At 43.7% G+C, this 5994-nt stretch overlaps 1 protein-coding gene across 3 annotated transcripts in view; it reads right to left on the bottom strand.

Moving 5' to 3' along the window:
* Positions 1-5072, bottom strand: part of LRRC8B (leucine rich repeat containing 8 VRAC subunit B) — a 63640-nt gene extending 58568 nt beyond the window's left edge. For 2 of the 3 annotated variants that reach the window (XM_006919391.3, XM_015595227.2), the window contains exon 1: positions 4856-5072. The gene's annotated coding sequence lies outside the window, so the exon portion shown is untranslated. Of the gene's footprint in view, positions 1-1480; positions 1576-4855 lie in introns of all 3 variants that reach the window. The other variant, XM_006919390.3, reaches the window with a different exon arrangement.
* Between the last annotated feature and the right edge of the window lie 922 nt (positions 5073-5994).

Below are 5994 nucleotides of genomic sequence, written 5' to 3'. Positions count from 1 at the left end.
AAAAAAAAAAAAAAAAAAATTTTAAACAATTTAATAACACTCATTCGGATATTTATGGAGGTGACCAATTTTAAAACTTTTTTTTAATGGAATGAGTTCATTTTTAAAAAGGTTCACCCAGATTAGGCCAAATTAAAAAAGAAAAGCCACCACCTACTTTATCAGGCATAGTATTAAGCACTCTATGCACATTTTATTTCATTTAATCTTCATACCTGATTTTTACTCCCAGTTCACAGATGAGGAAACTGAGGATGTGAGGAGCTAAGGCTGCATACTGAGTAAGTGGCAGAGCCAAGATTCGCACCCAGGTCTATTTGATTCCAAGAGCTATGTTTTTAATCTAAGGCATGTTTTAAACTAAGAAATAAATGCTGACATTGAGCAACAATGTGTTGCTCCTTCTCATGAAAAGGTACGAGACTATGGTCTGGTACCACCAACTGGGCAAATGCCCAAGTATTTAAAATAGGATTTGGATACCAATGATGTGGCAGCAGAGAAACTAGACAATTCATGAAAGAAGAATAAGGAGAAATAGAAACTAACATTTACTGAAAGCTTGTTTTATGTCAAGTACTGCATTTGATGCTTTAATGTGTATTATTTTTCTTAATCCCAAGAGTCCTATGAGATAGGTAACATTAGTCAAGAAAAAGAGGTGTAGAATAACTGTAGTGTTTGGCTAACCAATGTTCATTCCTCCCTTTCTTCTTAAGGACGTAAACCTCCCACATTTTAGCTGGGCATAAGGCTGTCTAGAATAAGGCCAACATTCCCCAGTCTCTATTCCATTACTAAGTTCTGGCCGACAAGATATAACAAGAATTGTATGACAGCCTCAGAAAATTCCCTTAAGAGACCTGCCATAAGAAAGGCTTTTGCCTTTTCTCTGTCTCCTTCCCATCTGTCTGTCTGTCTGTCCTTCCTTCCTTCCTTCCTCCCTCACTCTCTCCCTTCCTTCCTTCTCCACCTTTCTTCCTTCCTTCCTTCCTCCCTCCCTCCCTCACTCTCTCCCTTCCTTCCCTCCCCCATTCTACTACTTGGAACCTGGATGTAATGGCTAAAGCTTCGTCTAGGACCATGAGGTTGAGGGTCTCACCTGATATATGGTAGATCTAAAAGGTGGAACCAGTCTACGTCTCAGAAGACTGTAAAACCATCATACCAGTCCTAGATTGTCCATGAACTTTTTTTTCATATGAAAGAGAAACAAAATTCACTGTGTTTAAGCCACTGTTCTTTGCAGTCTATGTAATTGGCAGCTAATCTTAACTTATCCAGCAACTCATTCAAAGTGATGGTGTAGGGTTCAGACCCAGACCCATAAATTTGTAAAGTCTATGCTCTTAGGTAGAAGCCTGAAGAATTCCTGCTTATAATTTGCAATTGATTTGGCAGGGAAGGGTGTCAAAATGCTGAAAAGGAATTTAATAGAAGAAGAGAAGGAAGGTTTGAATACGCTCTCAAATCAGCATACCTGGGAATCAATCAGAAGGAATATGCTACTTGACAGTGAAGAATTTAGTCTCCATCAGAGATGGGTAGAGGAAGATCTCAAGCACCTGCATGGAGCTGGAAACAGAGAAATAGAAGCTGTAAGGCTGGTGGCTTCCGTCAAAGATTCTGTAGGCTGAGGAGTAGGCACTGCAGAATGGAGCCCTGAAAATGGCCACAGGATGAGACAGACAAGAGTTACAAGGGACTCTGAAATTCAAGGATACACAGTCTGGAAAGGGACAAGCGGAATCATGTGACCCATATAAAAGACAGCATAAAGGTCAACAGGCAAAAGGAAAGGTCAAAGTTGAAGCTCTGTCGACTTGTTTTTATTCACTTCCTTTATACGGGTTCAAAAGAGCATTAAAGTGAATTTCAATTATGTTACAATTGAGCAGAATTCTAAATGAAAGGAAGTCATAGAACAGGGAGTTTACTATTATCCTTTGCTAAATTTCTAAATGAACAGCAGTGATAAGAACTAAGAAGAGAGATTCAGTGACTGGAGTTAGGCCTAATTTTATTTAAGATCAACCTTAATGACCCAGAAAAGGAAAAATAAGTTATATCTGCCCAAGATATTATTTTAAACACTAAGAAAAACTAAGTCATAATAAAATTACGTAGGAAATTTAAAAAATACAGATGGGAATGAAAATAGGCAATTGAAATAAAAGAAAAGGCAGCAATATGAAAACAGACATGGCACAAATTAAAATACATTTTAAAATAGGTGTAATAAATTCTACAGTATAATTAGGCCTTCCAAATTTCTTTTGTCTGGTCACAGGTCTAAGCTGCTGCAGGATCCTCTACTCTGGACAACAAGGAGAAACATGCATTCTATATAAAATGCAATGCAAACCATTCCACCAAGTCTGAAGTAACATGACAGATTCTGCATACATTTGTTGCTGAAAATATCGGTGTAGGCTAGAAAGATGCTGGAAAGGAATAACAAAAATAAAATTTGGAAATTCATCTTGAGATGAAATGAAAATCAGGGATTAGATTAGATAAACTACTTTTGTATGGGCAGTAAAAAAAAAGTCAAAAAGAAACACAAAAATACTCAGATGCCATCAAAAAGGTTTTGAAATTAAAAAATAAAAACTTGTTTACAAATTAAAACTTTGGTTAAAGCAATAATCTTCTAAATATTAAAATACTTCTCCCTTTCAACTTCCAAAAACAAAACAAAACAAAAATCACAAATTTCAGGCCACTGCAGGAAAATACCCAGTCTAAAAAAACTTGGAAGGATAATGTAATATTATTCTGCACTCAAAAGAAATGAGCTAACAAGCCATGAAAAGGCATGGAGGAAACTTAAATGCATATTACTAAGTGCAAGAAGTCTACAGACTCTAATGATTTCAACTGCATGGCATTCTGGAAAAGCCAAAACTATGGAAATAGTACAAATATCATTAGTTGCCAGGGGTTGAGGGGAGAGCAGGATGAATAGGTGGAGCAGAGAGGAATTTTTAGGGCAGTGATACTATGAAATACAGTATCATACTCTGATGATACTATAATGGTGGATACAAGTTATAATCTATTTCTCCAAACCCATAGAATGTACAGCACCAAGAGTAAACCCTAATGTATACTATGGACTTTGAGTGATGATGTGACAGTATAGGTTCATCCATTGTAACAAATGTACTGCTATGATGGGGGATGTTGATAATGGGGCAGGCTATGCATTAGTGGGGGCAGGAGTTTTACGGGAAATCTCTGCATTTTCCTCTCAATTTTGCTATGAATCTACAACTGCTCTAAAAAATAAAGTCTATTAAATAATAAAAACGGAGGATCTGGTATTCTTTTCAAGTTATACTGATTAGGGCCCTTTTCATTTTAGTTAATGTTGCTTTCACTCTGAAGATTCTGAAGAATGAAATAGCGATGGGGAATGGTCTTAAAAATGCAAATCTTAACAACTAGTCAAATGAAATAACTCCAAATGTGAAAATATTCGCATTAGCCTGGAATGTTGGAACACCTTTCCAAATGAAGAAACAGAATAAGTCTGGAGAATAGTGTATTTAATTCTAACATGTAGATTTTTTTTCTACAATAAAAACATTTTGTGGGTATAGTAAATAAGTACAAGAAAAGTGCCATGATTCAACTGTACACTCAGTGACAACTCTGCCCCTTCACTCTCTGAACTGAGGGAATATCAGATCTGTTAAGGCTTATATTCTTAAGTCACACAGGCCCAATTACTTAAGAGATTAGCTGTCATTTTATATTCTTTTCAAGAGCGAAGCTGCGGACTAAGAAAGCCAGGGGCAAAAGAAAGTCACCCTGGCGCTCTCAACTCTCAAAGAGCATTTAGGGTTCTCAGGAGGTGTAACTTGACACATTAAGGGTACTGGAATTGTTAAACAATTATACTGAAGTTTGTCTTCTTTTGTGTGCTTCAACTCTACACAGGTTTAGGACACAGGACAGTGTGACAAAGACACATGCCATTTAATTTCTTCTTAGAAAGCGGTGGACAAATAGCCTATTTTAAGTTGGCTGCAGATTTGCAATTAAAATTTTTCATACTGACATATTTTTACATAATTTTTAAAAAAGCTTTTAGCAAGGAAAATTTATTCAAAGAAGTTCGCTTATACTTTGTTTTTAAATTTAGGTTTGTCCTCTTTTTGCGGGGGGTGGGGAAGGGATGCTGCATCTTTCTGATCACAAAGAAAGGTCTTCCACAAATGTCATCTGACTAAGGGCAACCTATGGACTTTGGGAAGTCAGTTGAGGACACAGAGTAATGAGCCAACAACGAGCCTCCTCCTCCCTTCTGATCTCTCAGCACCTGCTCAACTGCAGCCCAGGAGGAGGAAACTCTTAGCTTCTCTCTCTATATGGGTATAGGTTGCCCCCTTCTCTAACGAACGTCGACACCATCATCAAATTGTAGGCGTACAATGAGTATCTAATGAGCATAAAATGATTGTCAACAGTGCCAGGACAAGGGGCAAACGAGAGCGACCGAAGGCAGACGCCCTCAGGAGAGATCTAATCACCTAGGAAGGCGAGACTCCAGACTGGAAAACCAGAACCCTGTTCCCGCACCGCCCCAGGACTCACACTCAGGTGCAGCGCCCAGACCGCTGGGGTAGAGAGGGGACCGCCTCGTTGCGGCCGGGGACAAGGGAAAAGCGAAGCCATGACTCACCTCTCCGGCCGAGCCACCTGCCCGCAGGCCCGGCTCGCAGGTGAGGCGTGCACAGGTAACCGCACCTGCTCGGCCAACCCCACCTGCTGCGTCCCCCTACCCCGTCCTCCGCCTCCACTACCTGGGTCCTCCTCCGTGAGTCGGGGGCGTACCGCTCCGACCTACCTGCGCGACTCCAGCCGCGGGCGCCTGCTGTCCCCGCCGCGTCCGCCCCGCGCCAGTCGAGGCGAGCGGGTGGCGGCCGGGCGCCCGCACTTTCTCGACTGCCCGCCGCTGCGGGCTCAGCGGGAAGCCCCAGCGCTGGCCGGCTCGCCGCCTCCGACCGGCTCCATTGTGACGCGGCGCCTTCCGCCGGCCAATCGCCGCGCCGCGGCGCGAACCGCTGACTAAGTTCGCGGGTGGAGGAGGAGGGGACTGGGCGGAGGCAGGAGGCAGAGGCGGTGGCCTCGGGGTGGCGGTGTTGGAGGAGGAGGAGAAGGAGGCGGAGGAAGAGGAGTAAGAGGAGTAAGAGGGGAGAGCGAGGATGAGACTCTTTCGGTCGGTAGCTGTTTCTACTGTTAAAAACCCAGGCGCCCTGGCCCGGGTGTTTGCCTTGCCCAGCTTTGGGACTGCGGGCGCCGGTGACTCACCCCGCCCGATGGAAACAAAACGCAGCTGCCATCGCCCGGGCGCGCGCCATGTGGCCGCCCCGGCCCGCTCGCCACGGCCTCTGGTCCGCGGGCAGCAGCGCACAGCTACACGTCTCTCAGGGGGCTGCAAAGAGCGGGGCCTGTTTTCAAGAGACGGGTGGGAGAGGGGCTGAGGGCCGCCCACCAGAGGCACTGTGCAAGGGACTTTGGAAGTACAGTATTTGTGTCGGCCCCCGCCTTCTCACGTGTGCACCCTCGAGTAACTCGAGATTTACATAACGTCTGTTGGGCCCTGAGGGAAGGCTCGGGCGGAGCACGTGGAACCTACCTTTCACACACAAGTTCCTTTACCTCTCTTTACACCGCGTGCTTTGGAAGGCTGCAGGGCCGAGATTTTGGGGGAGAGTTTAAACTAAACGCCTTAAGTTAGGATTCTGGGCCTGCAGTACCATTTGGCTCTCTCAAATGTCCTTATCCTCGGGATGGCGAGGGAACGACATGGTATAAGGGCCATCCTGTACTCGTAACCAGCGTTTAACTGCTGATAAAACTGCAGGTCTACCTCACCTACTGTCCCACCAGGTTCCCTCTGCAGTTAAAGGGCCCTGCGTTTAATTAATCCACACTAAGGAATATGGGGGACTTAATATTTTTATCATCCTTATTCAGCCCCAT

Source organism: Pteropus alecto, unplaced genomic scaffold, assembly GCF_000325575.1.
Source record: "Pteropus alecto unplaced genomic scaffold, ASM32557v1 scaffold25, whole genome shotgun sequence".
NCBI lineage: Eukaryota > Metazoa > Chordata > Mammalia > Chiroptera > Pteropodidae > Pteropus > Pteropus alecto.
This window is presented reverse-complemented; position numbering and strand designations above follow the sequence as displayed.